Genomic DNA, 20,411 nt, shown 5'->3' with positions numbered 1-20,411 from the left:
GGTGAAAAGAAAATGACTCGCCTGCATTTATGTTTTGTTTGTTAAGTGTTTTTCTTTCTACTTCAAATCAGTTATCTGAAGAAAGTCTTTGAAAAATAAAGACAAAATGTTGCTTTGAGTTTCGTTTTTTATTACGTTAGATTATTAATTCCCAAACTATCATCTATAATATAAATCTCACCACCTGAATGAAATATATGTATGTTTGCCTAAAACTTTCAACAGCGGTCATGGATTTTCACAACATCGGTATCGTTTTGAAGCTGGATCCTTCAGACGACAAATATCGAAAAATTGGCTGAAAACATTAATGCCTTCACCCTCAACTGGGCACTTTTCTACAATGAGGGGTCGCTTCTTTCGCCGAAATTTTCGAAAGTCATCCCCTCTTTTCGATTGTCTAGCCTTAATTTAAACCTACCTCACTTCTGGTTTGGCGATGGATGCAACAGCAAACACGTCACCTTTTTTTTTTTTCACATTCTTTTCCTCCTTCGCGATACAGGTTCGAGCCTGCCTGCCTACTACCACTTTGTTTTTTCTTAACACACCTCCAAACACCCTGACAACACCGGGCACCTAGGCTAGTATTAATTAAAAGTAGCATAAATTCTTACAAGCAAATGTATTTTCCAATGAAAAACTTAGATTAAATTTTTTTGTTTTATTTTTAAAAGGTCGTGAAAATACATTTAAGGATGAGTAAAATTAAAATAATTAAAAGTTTTCACCACTCTTATGCCCCCCCCTCACTGAGATTAAAATCAAGATATGATACTAAACCTTATGTCTATAATTCTTTTCCTAATTTTGATTAAAAGCTACTACATAGAAACATTTTCTAGAAAATGTTTCTAATTTACACTTAAAAAAATATTGGAATTTCAAGGAATCTTGCTAAATTGGTGCATAATAATCATGTATCAGATTCAATGCAAATCTGAAATATTTGAATTTTCAAAACTGAAAGCTGTGTCGATATTATGCCTCCTAAAAACTTATGAATTCCACATAGAAACTGAAATTTGGGGAATATTTATTAATTGATGTTTAATACCAACTGTTAAAATTGCAAATATCCGGAGGTATCTAAATTTTCACAAAGGGCTTCCATCCAGCATTGCATAAAACTAGATTAAACTAAATATAACCGAAATTACCGCGTCTCATGTCTAACAACTAATACATGGGCGAATGGTGGCTTTATAGAGGTACAGGATACTTTCGGGCATTAGTAGTGTACAAAGCATCAGTAGATGTGGAGAATATATATAACTAGCAGGGAGACCCAACGTTCCCCAGAACTGAATTAGGATTAACGAATGTTCCACACTTCCAATACTTTTATTGCCATCAAATTTGGTAAAATTTCTCATCTTTCATTCAAATCGATGTATTGCCTGCTTTAGTCAGGGACCTACAATAATTCACCAGAAGAGAACTTCACATACTTCCATGCAGTGACTTAGTTCACAATATATTGTAAGTTTACATTACACTGTAGAAAACCTGTTTGATTTTAGAAAATTTATTTTTATATAATGGCGTGAATTACAGTTTGAAATACAAAAGTCAAGTATCATGGTTCAATTGTACTCTAAACAGAAACATTAAACAAGCCTCCGTCTTATCAAAAAAGACCTCCTGTTGATTTTATATGTCGGGTCTTTTTGTTTGTGCAGCGATAAAACTTCTCACATGCAATTGTGATATTAGGTTGTATCAGAGTGTTAACTTTAGTCAAAATATGACTTCTTTTTTTAATATAATTTTTTCAATCATCGATTTTTGATACTTATCAGGGGTATTCCGAAATAAAACTTATCTAAGACCTAAGACCACTGCATGAAGTACATTTGTGTGAAATTAAAAAAAAAAAAGAAAAAGAAAAAAGACCCAACCATTTCAGAGTCAATAGGAAACGAACTCTCACACAAAGTGTGTATATATATATATATATATATATATAATCTTGCAAGTTTTTCTACCTTTAAAACTATGAACAAACATTTAATCCCAAGTCATATGTACACATACCTATTACGTGAACACACATTATGGTAGCTTCCTTCAGTCTTGACAAACTATGGATACCTACTGTAAGGGTGCCTGAACGTGAAATTTTTGTGGCAAGAGTTGCGCAATCTCCAACCACAGCTCTCCTAAGTCGGCATTGTTAAATACCAGTGGCAAGTAGACGTTCAGGACAACTGGAAACAATACAGAGATAACATATTAGAGCCCATACATAGAATTCCCAAATAGCCACCCATCTCGCACTAGCTAGGCTCAACGTTGCTTCACTCTGGTCATCTGACGAGAACTGGTGTCTCAACCTGATTATGCCGTTATGCCGTACGCACTCCAAATTTCTATTCCTAATCTGCAAACTAAGACTTTCAAACAACTGTGTGCGTGTGTGTGTGTGTAATATATATATATATATATATATATATATATATACACACACACAGTTGTTTGAAAGTCGTAGTCTGCAGCTTAGGAATAGAAATTTGATTAAAAAAAAAAATAAAAAAATTAGAAGTTTTAACTGCAAAATTCAATGCTTAATCATGATTGAATTATTTTTTGTTGCCTTCCCTTTTTCTAGATTACTGAAACTATTCTAAGTAAAAAAGAAAAAAAAAGGAAACAAAAATTAAGAGAGAGGAGGGGTGGCGCCTATAAATTAGCAGCTAAACCAAAACCTATACAGCCTCCCCAACTCTTCCAAAATAACTGCTTATGGTAATAATATAACAAATAAAATTGCAGTTAATTTCAGCAGTGCAGAGTCAACTGGGGGTGGGTGGGGTGGGGGTTAGTGTTGGTTTTAATAAACACGATACTGATTCCTCAGCTCCCCTCCAAAAACTTGCTGAAAAATGTATATCTACTAGCAGGCCGCCCAGCGTTGCCCAGTAGTAAAATATGAATAAATATTATATTTCAATTACTGCAGAATTCTTATTTATTATAAACAGAAATACTAAACGTAACGCTAAATTCCTTATAAAAAAAAAAAAAAAGGAAAAAAAAGGTCGATAGCCATTAGTGGCGTGCTCTCGTGTAATGAATGAATGCGTGAATGTAGGGTTGACATGAAATTCTTAAAGATAACTAAAATGACTGAAAAACGGGCTGAAATGACTTAAATAAATAAAAAGTAAATGACTTAGAATGTCTTTAATGAACTTAAGGATGAATTGAATGACCTTAAGAATGACTTGAATGATTAAAAAATAACTGGAATCCTTCAAAAACAACTTGAATGGTCTGGAGAATGACTTGAATGGCTTTGAGACTGAGCGGTTGTAAAGTGGGTGATCATTTTACATTAAATTAATACAGAAAAGTGATCCCCCACTTTATATCACAAAGTTACAAACATAAGTACAGCATGTAGTAAGAACAGATACTACACTTTGATCTTGGCCAAAAGGCCAAGAAAAGGGTATTTATTTGCTCCCCCACTGAGTAAATTAGGCACAAGGCCGATTTTTAATGTGAGGAGTGAAGGGGGGAATGGGGACCAGCTCCGCGGGAAGTAGGGGAGCTGGATAGTGACAATTGGTATGAAGGGTTGCCCCTACATTGACCAAGATCTTATATGTGGGGTTGCCCCCACATATGATCTTTGCTTGCAGTATCTGCCGGAACAGATACTACACTTTGAGATATTAAATCCTTTATTCATGTTAAAAATACATTGAAAATCAACACTGAACAAAAAACTTAGGCACATGGCCAACTCAAAAGCTTAAAAAGCTAAGAACAGCATCTATTAACAACAGACCTTTGATCTTAACCAAAAAGGCCAAGCACAAAAGTGTTACGGACAGACCAACCGACGGAGTGACTTACAGAGTCGCTTGCACGCGACTATAAAAGAAAAGAAACTGAGACATGTATATGCGAGTATTCTGTTTTTTCTAAACAGATCACTTCTTGTAAGCTAAACCCCCCCCCCCCCCAAAAAAAAAACTCTTGTGCTCAGATCGAAACCAAAACCTAAAAAGAGGTAGTAAAGTACGATAACCACTAGACCATAATCTTTAAAAAGCGTTTTCAAATCAACATACTTAACATAAGGAAGCTGTCATATAAACATAAAAATCCGACCCCCCCCCCAATACAAACTTTTTACTTTTGACCCCTTAGCAGCTCTTTTTTCCAGATGAAAACAAATTAAAAAGTTTTCCACATGTATAAATACCCTATATACCGAACTTCAAGTCTGTAGATCAAAATTCATTGAGTATATAGGTTGAGAAGTCCTCACAAACTTCAAAAATCCACAACAAACTCCTACAAAGTTGGTATTTTTTTTTTTTTTAAATCAGTGTAACCCCAGAAAATACTATCTATATATCTATAAAAGTGAAATTGTCTGTATGTCTGTCTATGTACATTTTCCTACCAAATTACTCTGTCAATTTTCAGTCTACAGACTCGAGATTTGATATATGGGGTATTGAGATTTGGGAAAATCTTTAATCGGTTTCCGGACAGAAATTTGGCTGTCAAGGAGTATATATAAATATATAAAGGACATATCTAGCTAAAACTTAAAAAATTCACAACAAACTCCTACAAAGTTGGTATTTTTTTTTTTTTTTTTTTAATCAGTGTAACCCCAGAAAATTTGACCATTGAAAACTCCAAACTCCTCCGCCAATTTTGGGTCTAAACGCTTGAAATTTTAGATATAGGTTCCTTGGACATGGGTCAAACTTTAACTTGATTTGAGCCCAAAACAATAAATATTGAAGTCAAAGTGAAAAAATTTTTACCTCTCAGCCAATTTTTGGTCTAAACATTTGAAATTTTACATAAAAGGTATTCAGACATGCAGCAAGCTTTTTAATCAGTTTTTGGGCGAAAATTTGGCTGCCAAGAGATCAAAGTTGAAAGAGTTGCCCTTTGCAGACTCTATCAAACCCCTCTGCGAATTTTGGATCTAAACACTTGAAATTTTAGATGTAGGTTACCTGGACAGGAGTCAAACATATATATATATATATATATATATATATATATATATATACACTCACACAGTTATGAATAGTACATAGGGCCCAAGCAAAGCTGGGCTGAACTGCTAGTATATCTATAAAAGTGAGAATGTATGTGTCTGTGGACACTTCTCAACCTATATACTCAACAAATTTTTGATTTACATACTTAAAATTTGGTATATAGGATATTCAGACATGTGGAAAACTTAATTGTCTTTTTCCTCTAGAAAAGTGCTGCTAAGAAGTCAAAATTGAAAAATTGGTATGTGGAGGTTGTCTGTTAGCTGTTTCACGAATGCGCACATGAAGTTTGTAGATAAAAAATTTGCTGAGTATATAGGTTGAGAAGTGTCCACACACACATATACACATTCTCACTTTCATAGATACTAGCATTTCAGCCCGGCGTTGCCTGGGTGTTTAGAGGTGTGTGTTGAGCGATAAAAAAAGTGGTAGTAGTAAGGCAGGCTCGAATCCGTACTGCGAAAGAGGAAAAGAACGGAAAAAACATGATGTCTTTGCTGTTACGACCACCGCCAAACCAGAAGTGACGTAGGTTTAAATTAAGGCTAGACAATCGAAAAGAGGGATGACTTTCAAAAATATCAGCGAAAAAAGCGATCCTTCCCTGTAGAAAAGTGCTCAATTGAGGGTGAAGAAATTGATGTTTTTAGCCAATTTTTCAGTATTTGTCGTCTGAAAGGTCGAGCTTCAAAACGATACTGATCTTGTGAAAATCCTTCGCCGCTGTTGAAAGTTTTAGGCAGACATGCAAACATACATACATTTATATATTGATAGCCCAAAGTTTCGACTCAAACTGATTAAAAAGCTTGCCCTATCTCTGAATACCCTTTATGTAAAATTTCAAATGTTTAGACCAGAAATTGTCTGAGTAATTTGGTAGAGACTGCAGAGGTCAATTTTTTTTTTAACTTTGACCTCTATTATGACCCATTAACCTTTATTCTTTTGGGATCAAATCAAGTTATTAACTTAGATCCATGTCCAAGGAACCTATATCTAAAATTTCAAGTGTTTAGACCAAAAATTGGCGGAGGAGTTTAGTAGAGTTCTCAAAGGTCAAATCATTGAACTTTGACCCCTTAAAAGCCAAATTTCTGGCCGAAAATGGATTACAAAGATTTTCCCAAATCTCAGTACCCTGTATATCAAGTTTTGAATCTGTAGACTGAAATTTGATAGAGTTATTGCGTAATGAAATGTACACAGACAGACACACACACAGACACGTTCACTTTTATAGATATAGAATTTTCTGGGGTTACACTGATTAAGAAAATACCAACTTTGTAGGAGTTTATTGTGAATTTTTTAAGTTTTAGTTAGACATGTCCTTTATATATTCTATATATCTATAAAAGTGAGAATATGTGTGTGAGGACACTTCTCAATCTATATACTCCAAAATTTTTTGGCAGATTCCTTATGTTAAGAAAATGTAGGTTTGAAAACATTTTTAAAAAGGCGTGTCAAGTTGGCCTAATGGTTATCATACTTGACTAACTGTCTTAAGGTTTTCGTTGTGATCTCAGCTCGAGTATTTATTTTTTTTTATTTACAAGAAGTAATCTGTTTAGAAAAAACAATACTTGCATGTACATGTCTCAGTTTCTGTATTTTTTTTCTTTTTTTTTTTTTTTTTTTTTTTTTTTACAAATGAGTCACCACTTATCAAGGCCCAGAGACCACCCGAGGATAAGGGTTACTGAGTGTATGGCAGTCAACGGGACAATATTGTAGTATGAATTGAAATATATTTATGCAACGCTGGACAACGCCGGGTGGCCTGCTCATAATATATCTAAAATTTAGAAAAAAAAAAAAAAAAAAAGGATCATTCTTCGGAGGTAAAATGGCCGTCAGAATATATCGATCCAACACTTATTGTTAACTAGTTTTTGACCTTGAAGTAGTAGATATTTTTAACTCCTTACACCATTTAATGTTCCCATTTACTTACCTCCTCACGAGGGCAGAGTTAGACACAAGGTTGGTTTTTAATGTGGGGAAAAACCATCCTCCCAAGAAAAAGGGCATTCTGGATAAAAACAAAAATAAAAATTGTCTAAGTCATGAAGGATTTCTCCTCCACTGACCGAGGACAGAAAAGATGAAGTGTAGCATCAGAACAGATACTATACTGTGATCAAAGACACAAATCAGCTTTTTTTTCTTTTTTTTTTAAATTTGAAAAATGTTAACTCTGGATGTAATTTATGATTTCTAAACTATTTTCATTTCTCTTCAAAGAAAAGGGTGGGTGGGGAGAAACTTAGTTTTACTAGGGCTCTGGAGGCATCCTTAATTTTATTTGGTGCTTTCAGTAACATTGTGAAAACCTCTTTTACGTTTTAGTTTTTCACTCCTCACATAAAAAAAAAAGGAGTTTCTCTTCTGGACGAGGTAGGATTGGGTGGGGTGAGGCAAGAAAATTAACACTATTTAACATCTATTTAGTTTTTTTTATGACCCCAGGCAACACAGGGTAAGCCTGCTATTATATAAATAAAAATAATGAATTAACTGAAAATATAAAGTAAGAAAAAAACAACAAAAAAAACAGCAATAACAAAAACTTGGTTAATATACAAACATCACAAGTTATTAGAACTGTTGCCATTGTGCCAATATGGTGATAACACCATATCTATCAGGTGTCTCAACATTTTGAAGGTTTATTTACTGCTAAGACATAATATATGCCGGTTAATGAATGTCACCTCTAGGGTAAGTGGAGCATGACAAAATAATCATAGCATGGCTAGAGTCGTTGAACTAGTTGGTTCACCTAAGTCATGGATGCTTGAAAGACAACCTAAAGGAGTATACAAATTACAACACTATCAGTCATCCTATTTGTGTGGGACAGAGGGATGTTGACCTGTGACATGCAATCATACTAAAACTATCTCCATTGCTCATACTATTTCTCTGTACAAAAAAATGATCAATGGGCCTGAAAACCTAAGCCGCACTCACCCTAGATAGGTTGAACCAGCTTCCTCCAGAGAATATCGAATTCACAAGCAGTCTCCAGTAGTGATGGGACGATACCAATATTTTTCCCAATTCCAATACAATTACCAATTCCGTGCTAAATTCCTGATTCCGATTATTTATAAATCTCTAATTATTTACCTATAAGATTGTTATTTCCCCTGATTTTCGTAAAAACATGTTAAATATGCAGATATTTTCCTAAATGTCAAAATACACTTGTGGAGGATGATCTATTGATTTTAGCTTTACCGATATCATAAAAATCAATAAATATTTATTGTTTTATCATTATTACCAGCAATGGAAGATTTGGGTTTAAACAAAATCAAATAAAAAAAAAAAAGGCGATTAAAGGAATCGATTAGGCATTGGAAAACAAGCATCAATTTTTCCGAATAATCGTCCCAACACTAGTCTCCAGTCACGTGGGAAGAGAGATGATGATGCTAAATACTTGTAGGTAGGTGTTGATGTACTCCTACATATAGCATGTGATATTCCCAAATCAGTGACATAGCAAACGAGGGGTGGGAGGAGTAGTCTGCTCTGAGTGACATGTGCCAGGGGGCGGCATTTTGAGGAGATGAAAATATAAAAAAATTAAAATAATAAAAAGTTAACAAAAAATCTGCAATATTTTTGTGTTTTATGTGTGTAATACTGTTTATAAACGGATTTTAGATCATTGATTGTAATTCCATGAAAATAAATATTGTGAGGACTTTTGAAGGTTAACGGATTATCAATGCCTAGTTGGGGGTGGGGGAGGAGAGCAAATCTTACGACTGTCCCAGGCGGCAAAAATAGTTGCTACGCCACCGTCCCAAATGGTCAACCATTGGGTACTGATCAGGCTCAACGTTGCTTAACTTAAACATTCTATGTAAAAATAAAGATGCTTATTTAAATCATAAGCATACCTCATAATATTCACAAATAAGTAATACAGACAGAATATTTTAGATTTAGGAACTATGCATCTTGCAACGCATGAGGCAGTCAAAATATACCATCATTTTCGATCTGAAGACAGATTCAGTTTCTATCAAATCTCTATCAATTGTCTGCTTCCAGTTCAATTTTGATCTTCCTATTCTTTTTCCATCTGGGGTGCATTGGAGCATTTAGTTTGGCAATTCTCTCTGGAGCCAATCTTTGAGTATGTTCAAGCCAACCTGGGTATCATTTGCAGATTATTAATAATTAGTTAGTGTAATCTCTGGATTCTTGGTTGGTAATTTGATTGCTCCATCTGATCCCTAGAATCCTTTGAAGGTACTTGAAATCAAACGCATCTAATTTCTTCTCTTGTCTGATTTTGAGATGCCAAGTTTCACTTCCATACAGCAGTGTGGACAAAACGTTGCTGCTATAAAATCTTAATTTAGATTTGAGAGTGAATTTTTTGTATCTTGAAATCATACAAATCTGAATAGTTCAGCTGTGATTAAGTATATGAATATAAAAACAACACAGAAATATAATTATTTAATGTGGATATGTTGCATAGGTGACAGACAACGCCGAAAAATATTAGGGCAAAACCAGTTGTAAATTGAATTGCAAGTGATAACATCAACCTTACATTCTGATTAAAGAATCGAGATAAAGAAACAACTAGAGAAATATTTAACTCTGAATTGGAATGGCAAAAGTACAAGGCATTTATAAGAAATCTAACCTGTCTGTTTAAATGTATATGTATATATATATATATATATATATATATATGTCTGCCTAAAACTTTCGACAAAGGCGATGAATTTTCACGAGATCGGTATCATTTTGAAGCTCAACTCTTTGGATGACAAATATCGAAAAATTGGCCAAAAACATTAATTCTTCACCCTCAACTAGGCACTTTTTTACAGGGAGGGGGAGGCTCGCTTTTTTTCGTCGATATTTTCAAAAGTCATCGCCTCTTTTCGATTGTCTACCCTTAATTTAAACCTACGTCACTTCCGGTTTGGCTATGGGTGCAACAGCAATCACGTTACTTTTTTTTTTTTTTTTTAACATACTTTTCCTTCTTTGCGGTACGGGTTCTAGTCTGCCTATCTACTACCACTTTTTTTTTGTTCAACACACAACTCCAAACACGCGGGCAATGCCGGCCACTCAGGCTGATAATGTAATAAGAGAAGAATGTCGAAATAAGTAAACAATAATTCGAAATAACGGAATTTTTAATATAAAGAAATAAATGAGAGACAGAAGAGAGACCAGCGACACACTTCTGCTATCAGCTAACTGACCAAGCTGCACATCACCCCTCATACTGACCCGAACTCTAGCGTGTCAGATTATCATCTGTAAAATAAATAAAACTTTGATTTAACAAGTTGTTTGAATATTATGTTTTTTGTAATCAAAGTGTATATACTTTGTCAAGCATTTCTTAAAAGTGAATTTATAAAATATATAGACGACAATATAACAGACAAACGGACAAAGATTTATTAAGCCAATTTACAAAATTTGATAGAATTCATGATTGACTGATTTGAATGCAAGCATCCTAACTGCCTGGCTACACTCACTCATAGAATCATATTTTTCCTTTCTCAGTACTAGGACTTATCTACATCGGATAATGACAGACAAAAAAAATGATCAATGAATGAAGATTTATTAAGCCAATTTACAGATTAAGTGATAATGTAGAGCTGCTGAATGCAACTTGATAATGTTCATAGTGGCAAGGCACTTTTGTTTATTTCTGAAACTCATGGCCTATCTCTCCATCCAAAGAGTAGATATATCTCTCTTCTTCAGTGGTGGGCAAGGCTGAAATTCTGCTACCAGGAAATCAAGAATGTGCAGTCTTTGTATTGTGACACGAAATGACAAACTAATAAAGTAAGATTCTCAACGTTGAAACACATTCCTTTGTGTGCTTTGAACCAAACTTTACACACTTTACATTCATCTGCCGAGTCACACTGCTTCTGGTGTCAAGACCCCCACCCTTGCATTTTGCAGGTTAATGAACGAGCATTTTATGCAGATCAGACAATTGGGAATCAAGATCTTTGTGAATATCTAGGAAGAGAGAGAAAAGGACGAAAGAAAAAAATAGGAAAGGATAGTAAGAAGGAGAAAAGAGATAAGGAAAAGAACAGAAGAAAAAGTGGAAGGAAGGAAAAGAGAAAAAGAGGAAGCAAGAGAAGAAAAAGAGGAAGCAAGAGAAGAAAAAGAGGAAGCAAGAGAAGAAAAAGAGGAAGCAAGAGAAGAAAAAGAGGAAGCAAGAGAAGAAAAAGAGGAAGGAAGAGAAGAAAAAGAGGAAGGAAAAAGAAAAAAGAAAAGGAGACAAAGGGGAAAGAAAAGGAGAAAAAAGAGGGGGAAAAGGAGGAGGAAAAGAAAAGCCGAAAAGGAGAAAAATACCCCCTTATTTTTCAATGTAAAACCTTTGTGTTTGAATGGAGACTCGATTGATTTGAGTACAGTTTATTTTATCCTTTTATGAAAAGGTCAACTCTACTTGTAAAAGCGAAAGAAAAGCATCCCCTTTCCTCCGCGCTCACGATCGATACTTTGCCCCCAAATTGTACAAACACACCATTACACACAAGAGCAATTTGCCAGAGCAATGAAGCATCGAATATTGAAAAACCAGAGGAACGGACAGATGGAAATATTTATAAAGTGTAAAAGCAAGGTGAAACTAAATTTTTTTTATGGAAATAGCTCCAGACAAAACATGAAGCCATTTGAGATAAGTAGCTTAAAAAATAAAAAATAAAAATATTACTTCACGGATAAAAACTTGCCAATGATAAGTATTAAGATTTAATAGATTCTGACCCAGAATTAATTCGAAGGTTCCCTCTAAATATTAGAGAAGTAGCTGAAACTATAGAGTCAAAATAAAAAAGGGCCATTTTCGATTGGAACAAAAATAAAAATGCTTTTTATTCGGACCATTGTTCTCATCTTGAGTGTTATTTTCACAATGTTTCGATCGATGAAGACTCCATCCTTCAGATGTATTTTTCAAACTTGTGAATCTTTTTGTTTAACTCTAGAAATGACACAGAATCTAGAATGGAACCCTTTATTTAATCAACAGAGGTAGCATGCTCTTGTTCCATCAGCAATGATTGGGTAAAAGTCCTAAGTAATTGGCAATTGTATTTTGAGTGTCGCTTGCACTGAGGATTGAACCTTCCTGAATTTTACCAAGTACTTTATCAACTACGCTACAAGTCCTTGTGAGTTCAACAAGATACACCTAAAGAAGGTCAGAGATTACATCGACTGAAACTTTGTGAAAATAACATTCAAGATGAGAACCGTAGTCCGAAGAATCCAACTAATATGAATTATCAATCATCTAAGAAATTTAGAAATAAAATAAAATTTTTTTTTTTAATCTAGGGTAGGTCTTTCACTAACCGAGAACATAAAAATTGAAATGTATCAGAACAGATACCACACTTTGCTCTCGGCCTAAAGTCCAAGTGGTAGTCAAAACAGAAAATAAATAATCACGATTTAATATGAAATATTTTATATGGTTAAGTGGCAGTTTTAGTCATTTAGAACTGCTTTAAAGCATTACTGCTCACTCATTTTTCAACCAAATTTCAAACAATTATTACAGTTTATAGATCACCTTCTCAGCTATACTGTGAAATTTTTTTTTCAGTTTTCGTTCAGTAGAATAAAAATTATGAATTTTCTGGTGTTCAAAATTGTATTAAAAACCTAAGGAGGTGAACAACGTTTTTTATGACTAGTTTCCATATCAACCACGTCGCTTCAGCGACTACTGCTTCTACTAATTCACTGCTGTTGCGAAAAGAGAAGAAACAAGTGAAACCGAGAGAATGAAAGCATGAAAGGGAGATAATCGAGGGGGATTTGATTAAAAACAGACGAGGGCCGTACATTGTTATTACATATGCGTATGTTATGTTTATGGGAGTCAAAAAAATAAGACTGAAATTAAACACAGAACAAGTGAATTTATTGGAAGCCTGGAGAAATCATGGATTACAATAGAAAAATGCGAGCATGAAAAGTAATATGGTTAAGCTTAAACATGGAAAAGTAAAGGACTAGTTGTTAAAACTGGAAAAGAAAAGGACAAGATATTCTAGTAAAAAGTATAACAAATTTATAACTTAATATTGCAGCATTAAGTTTTTTTTAAAAATTCAATTTATAACAATCAATTCTTAACAATGCAATATTTTAAGTTATAAATTTATATTTTTTTATGAGAATATCTTGTCCTTTCTTTTCCAGTTTTAACAACTAGTCTTTTACTTTTCCATGTTTAAGCTTAACCATATTAACTATTCATGCTCGCATTTTTCTATTGTAATTTAAAATTTATTTTTCATTTACTAATTAGTCACCATTTATCAAGGCTAAAAGCCACTCAAAAATAAGTGTTAATGAGATAGTTTGTCAGTTGAATGATGATAAATATTATGAGAGGATTAAAAAGATAAAATTTTAATATTTATGAGGACAATTTATGGAAAACATTTGATATTGGATTTGAAGATGATCATGTTGTAGCCCTCAGGAAAGCTATCTGGTAGCAACGTGTCCCACAGATGGGAAGTTCATGGGAATTCTGTTTGATTAGTTTGGTTGTTTTGTTTTACGGCATACCAATCCTTTTGGGTTATTTAATGCCGAATCCAGTTATTTTGGAAATAGTATTCATGTTGCATCCAGTTATTTTGTAGAAGGTTTTTATTCTTCAAGCCCTTTGTATTCTTCAATCGCTAGTTTGTAGTGTTTGGTTTGGTGGTTTTTATTTTTGATTTTATCGTTTTTGTTCCCTGCAGAACATGAATGAGTTTTGCAGTGGGAGAGGAAAAAGGGTTACAGTATTAATGTTTGGTACATTTTAAGTTAGGAAACCAGTCAGGAAGTGGGTGAGATAGAAAGAGAAAGGGAAAATGGGAAGAAGGAAAAAGAGGAAAAAGTGGGTTGTTTTTGTTTTTGGTTTTGCAGAACATAATGAAGTTTTGCAAAAGGAAGTAGAAAAACAAACAGCAACAATGTTAGGTGCATTTAGTCTCAGGAAGTCAATATCTTTAGACAGCCTGATCTGGTAGCACCACACATTTTGTTTGATGCTAAACACTGCAAAGGAATGGAAAATTCTCTTGTAATAGACAGGAGTAATTGCTATGAAAAAATATGATTTTGGTCCAGATATTTTTCATTTGATATCACTAATTAAATTCTTTAAAATAAAATAAATATTGAATAAAATCGCTAAGCATAACTAGACTACCCATGACCCATTGAGTCAGTATTTTTTTAATATATATTATTATTCATTGGAGTCTAAACTTTAGTGGAGTATATTTTGTTTAATTTAGTATTATACAAAAGTGTGTGGAAATCCATTGTGAAAATTCAGATATCTCAGATTTTTGTGAAATTCTGATAAATATCAGACATCAATTAATAAATATTCTTCAAATTTTATTTTCTTTGGAGCATTTAAAGGACTTTTAAGGGGCATAATATGGGCACAGCCTCCCATTTGAAAGTTTAAATGTTCAAGACTTACGTTAAATTTAATTAATAGTCATCAGACACCAATCAAGCAAGTTTCTCTGTATTTCAATTTCTTCTTAAGATCACTTAAGCTTAGGCATTAAATTTTAGACATTTTCTAGAATCAATGGATTTTAATTAAAATTGGAATAAGGTTTTAATCTTCATAAGGAAACAGAAAAGTAATGCAGAACTGTTGTTTGTGGGAATTAATTTTACCCACCCTAATATGGGTATTTCTTTTATTTATTCTTTCTACCATAATAAGCTACTCAATGATAAGGGTTGATGAGATGGAAATATTGTCAACCGGAAGATGGTGAACAATCGATGATATGAACTAAATTGGGTGGTCTAAATGTCCTTAAAGTATGGCACAATCATATTGACACACCGATTCTCACCAGATCAAAGTAAAGCAACGTTGAGCCTGGTCAGTACCAGATGGGCGACCATTTGGGAAGGCTAGGCGCTGTATGTGCCTTCTGGAAAGGTTGGGCATGGAGCCAGCACCCTCACCCCCAAATAAAAGAACTCCTCGCTACAAAAGCATCTACAAAATTGTGGATGGGGCTCAAGGACTATGGATGGGATGGGATGGAAATGTCCCTAACTATTCTAGACATTAACTGTGACTAATTCAGTTAACATGGCTTGTGCCCAGTCTACCCTATTATTTCATCGATGGTTGGGAGAAAGGATGGAGTTTTAGATTTCACAAGATTATTTATTAAAGTAACCCAGTATTGAGATGTGACTGTTCTGCCCTCGGTCAGAAGAGGGAACACTCTTCTGGCTCCACCCTGTTTTGGGAGCTGGATATTACACATATGCAAAATTGACATTGTGTCTAAGTGTGACCTGTGGAAAGGCCAGTAAATAGGGATTCAGTATTATGGTAATGTGTCCCACAGATGCAAGGTGTTTGCATCTGTGACAAAGAAACTCTGTCCATGGAAATTCTGTTCGACGCTAAGCATATAGAGGAAGAAAATAAAGTCTTTTTCATTATGGTAGAGACAAGTTCTACATGATACCTAGTATATATATATATATATATATTCTGGTTGATCTAAACTCCAAATTTTCTCCAGGTACACCAAGAAGAAAGTTGTCAAGATGCACCTAAAGAACATTGGAAGTTACATAGACTGAAACATTATGAAAACGACACTCAAGATGAGAATAGTAGTCTGATGAATCCAAATTATACAAAAGATTTTGTTTATAAATTTTTATTTTATTTTGTTAATGTCATGCTTGTTGGTTAATCTTTTCCGTGTTGGATTTCAGCAACTAACAACCAATCAGAATTGCCATCACATGATGTGTCATCAACGAAAGGTATTGAAGCTGGGAATTTTGCACACACTGTTCCTTCCTTACTCTTTCCTGCTTCAGCTGCCGTTTCTATAATAGAAGAGATTTAAGGCTTTAGTAGGATCAAATTAACACTTACCAGCATAAGGTACTTCAACTGCCATCAAGTCGATAGGAAAAAATCTTGTTTGAATAAAGTGCTATTTGTATAACAGAGTATCAACTCATCAACTAACAACCAATCAGAATTAGTGCTCCATTCAAGCAAGAATTTTTCTTTACTCTATAGCAGTTTAAACCCTTTATGCGGGTAAGTGTCAAGTTGATCCTATGTAAGCCTTAAATTTTGTAATATAAATGGCAGCCGAAACCGTATCAACTCATGAACTACCAACCAATCAGCATAAAAAAAATGGATTTACCCATTTAATTTTAGCTCTAACTCAAAAAGATCAGACAACAGAGCACCAACTATCAAATTCAATAGCTTTCATGCTGTTTTACTCATAAGGATGCAGAGAAAGCCTTTTTCATAGACATGCCTTCCGTCTTGACATTTTAATGAAAATATGGAGGTAAGTCTCCCCCATGCAGTGATTCGAAGTCTGAAAGAAATACATTTTCGTACATATCTAAAAATTCCGTGGATTAAAAAAAAAACAAAAAAACAGCCTTGTAATTAGAGTGAATTCTAACACCTGACAAATTATAATTTGACTATGCATGAAAAAAAAAAAAGAAGTTTTTGCGAAGAAAAATATCCACAATTTTTAGATATTGATACCAAGTAATGTGAAACAAACTCAGAACTCTATAGAAAGAGAGAAAGGGTGGTCTACTTAACTTAAAGGCAGAAGACAGATTTCTTGCTAGCTTTGCAGTGGTGATCGAACACATTATGAACAAGGAAAGTATTAATAGATGAAGGGGGAGGAGACATACTAGACTCTCTTTGACAGAATTTTTTCTTCTTTATATTCATACTTATAATTTTTTAAGTATTAAATATGGAAGGGGGAAAAATGAAAGAAAAGAACTATGCCTGAAAAAAACAAAAAACAAAAAAAAAACAAACAAAAAAAACAAAAACAAAAAAAGCACATATAAAAGGCAAAATGTGTGTGTGTGCGTTTGTGTGTCTGCCAAAAACTTCTCAGTGGCATCAGATTGGGTCGAAACTGGTACTATATGAAAGAGCAATGTCTCGGTCGAATATGTGAAAATTAGAAAAAAAAAAAAAAAAAAAAAAAAAAAAAAATGGGTCAATTATTTCGTATAGATAAGATCGTTTAAAACAAGGGAGGGTAGCAAAATATTGTTTCTTTTTCACCGACTTCGGCAACCACACATGCGTGTCTAGCGTTTTTTCTTGAATTGGTTTAAATAGAAAAAAAAAAAATGTTATTTTGATGACATTGTCGTGGAGCAATGGATATTGGGGCCGCATCGTAAGCTCCAAGTTTCACATTCGCACCCAGGTAATGGATTTTTTTTGTGTTGAAAGTTTTAACATTTAAACATGGTTATTTATGTGATTTTTTTTCATTCACTTTTTTTATTTTCCTGTTTTTATCTCCTATTTTTCCATACTCTTTTCTTTACGCCTCGCCTTATATCCTTACTACACCACCTCTTCACACCCAGGCAATGCTGGGTATCCCACTAGTCTTCATATATATCTAGAAATTCTGAACACTTCACATCTTATAGTCCTGAATTTTTTCGATGAGGTATGATTGTATTAATCATACAATTGTTCTCATCTTGAGTGTTATCTGCAGGTTTCGGTCGATGTAACCTCCGACCTTCTTCAGCTCAGTAAGTTTATTTAAAAAAATTTTTTTTTTCTATTTCATATCAATCGTTAGATATCTGTATATATCTATTATGTATTACTTCTTCAACTACACTGATCAGTTAGGGACACGTCGTACCAGGGACCATCATCATTTGACTTTGCTTTACAAGCGCCTCTCCATTGTAATTGTTTGAGGGAATACTGTGAACCAGTTCTTGATCTGCCAAACCAGCAGGATATCCAATAAAACTTCCTGATGTTCTGAAGACAAACTTCAAATTTAGCAGTTGAAAAGGATTTTCATAAATTTTGGAGTTAAAAAAATCTGTTATATTCCTCTCAGTTTGTCTGCTTCACTTTTTCTTGGAAACTACTTGGGCTGATTTGGCTGAAATTTTGTTATAATAAGGTGCAGCGAACCAAGTATTATGATATCTGTTGAATAATATGATAGCATGGGTGTTATTTTCTGTGTCACACTTACATCCGGGTAGTTTAATTGTTATGTACTTTCATTTCTTGTAATAAATAATTTTACCAAGAATTCTTCAGAAGTTTTGGTTTCGGTTATAGCTGATGGCACTTAAGTGATCTATTCTTTCTTTTTATAAATAATTTTATCAAGAATTCTTCATAAGTTTTGGTTTTGATTATGGCTGGAGGAACTCAAGTTTATATATATATATATATATATATATATTTTTCTTTTTTCGTAAGTTTTTATTTTGGTTTTGATTCAAGCTAATGCACCCAAATCATATGGATTTATATATATATATATATATATATATATATATATATATTTTTTTTTTTGAAATCGCAACTTTATAATATATAAAAACCGATAAAGCATTAACTCTGTGATAACATATACGAAATCTGCAAGAATTAAAATATCATTAAACTGTACTTTACGATTGAGCTTTGCTGAGCGTTCGTGCCAGCTTAGATAAATAATTTTGCAGTTTTAACAAAAGAGCTACAATAGCATCAGAGCATCTCCATTTACACTGAACATCTAAAGAATGCCAACATCAATATATTACACATGAATGAGTCCCCTGTGGAATCTCCACAGGTCCCGCTAGTTGAGGATTAATAGAGATTAGTAACAACAATACCACATTTACCCTGGAAGTTTCCGAGAAAACTACTGAGCTGATCTAACTGAAATTTAGTATGGCACTTTGTTATAAGATGCAGCAAACTAAGTATTATGGTATTTGTTTGGTGCACAGTTGGGGATTAACAGGGATAAACAAGAATTAGTATTTAATGCAAAAGTGAGCTCAAATTTAATCATATTCAACTATCAATTTAGCATGAAGTACTCATTCTAACTCAATGGGCTATAACTTTGGCCTGTTTTTAATGGGCTAAAAAAGTCTAGTATTTTGTCAGATGTTAAATTATGTATTTATTGAATAAATTTTCTTTAATTTCTTATCGTATTTTATTGTTGCTAGATACATTTGTTGTGGGTCTGCTAAGACGCTGGAAAAGTTAACGCAGATATATCGTCTTGCTGTTTTACATAATCAGAGTATCTTCATGAACAGCGTGCTTACTTCCCTTGAATGACAGAAACCCAGAATCGGCAAACAATATTCAAAATGCCAGCTGTGACAGGTTTGTTCCGGCTTAACTTAGCAACATTAAACTAAACGGCCTGAACATATTGTTAAAGTTCAAGCCCAAAGGAGGAGGAAATCAATTTTTATTCAATTTTATTGTCCGTTACATTCAAAATGAGATTTCTCAAATGAAAAGTACACAGAAACAAACCATTGAATCTATAAGTTTACTAGCAGGGAGAGAAGACGTTGCCCGGAATTGAATGTTGATCAATAATAATCACTCCCATATTTTTATTGTCATTGAAGTCTATGAAATAGCCCATTTTTCAATCAAATCGATTGATTGCCTACTGTAATTGGGGACCCATCACAATGCACATGCCTCTCACAGTAACTAAGGTCACAATATATTGCGGCCTACACTGTATTGTAGAGAACCTACTATTGATTTTATAAAACTATTTTATATATAATAGCTTGCATTAAAGTTTAAAATGCAAAAGTCAAGTATTATGCTTCAATTGTGCTCTAAGCATAAAGATTCATTTTGAATATGCCCTTGTCATATCAAAGAACCTAGTTCATTTTATATGCTTGGCATTACTAATTATTCAATGATAATAGTTTAAATTTAAGTTTAAAATGAAAATGTCAAGTATTATTCTGAAATTGTGCTTAAACACAAGCATTCATTTTGAACGCATCCCTGTCATATCCAAGAACTTATGTTAATTTTACATGTTGGATGCTGGGCCTTTTTGGCTTTTGTGGTAATACATAGAGCTATGACAACAATATTCTTTTCATTCTTTTGACTCTCGGATATATATCTGACACAGACACACTTAATCAACTGAGAACCACATTCGTCCATATAAAAACATAAGATATTAATGGATATAAACTAAAGAGTCAAAACAATGAAAAGAATATGCTGTTGTCACAGCCCTAGTAATAAAACTTCTCAAATGCACTTGTAATGTTAGGCTGTGTAAGGTGTTAACTTTGGTCAAAATCGCCCATTCCTTCTTTCATCGGATTATTTCGATTATTGATACTTATCGAAGACATTTCGACACAAAACCTATCCAAGAAGGCTGCCTGGCACAAAGTACTTTTGTGTGAAATTTCATAAAAATCGATTCA

General features: G+C 33.7%; 1 protein-coding gene and 1 pseudogene across 1 annotated transcript in view; both read right to left on the bottom strand.

Annotated features, from left to right (window-relative positions):
- The window catches only part of LOC145258171 (heme transporter hrg1-A-like), a 292,891-nt gene that overhangs the window by 261,491 nt on the left and 10,989 nt on the right, over window positions 1-20,411 (bottom strand). The gene's annotated exons all lie outside the window — the stretch shown is intronic.
- Window positions 3,319-3,456, bottom strand: LOC145258447 (U2 spliceosomal RNA; annotated as a pseudogene).

The sequence above is a fragment of the Euprymna scolopes genome, chromosome 33, assembly GCF_053919585.1.
Source record: "Euprymna scolopes isolate OS-2025 chromosome 33, ASM5391958v1, whole genome shotgun sequence".
NCBI lineage: Eukaryota > Metazoa > Mollusca > Cephalopoda > Sepiida > Sepiolidae > Euprymna > Euprymna scolopes.
This window is presented reverse-complemented; position numbering and strand designations above follow the sequence as displayed.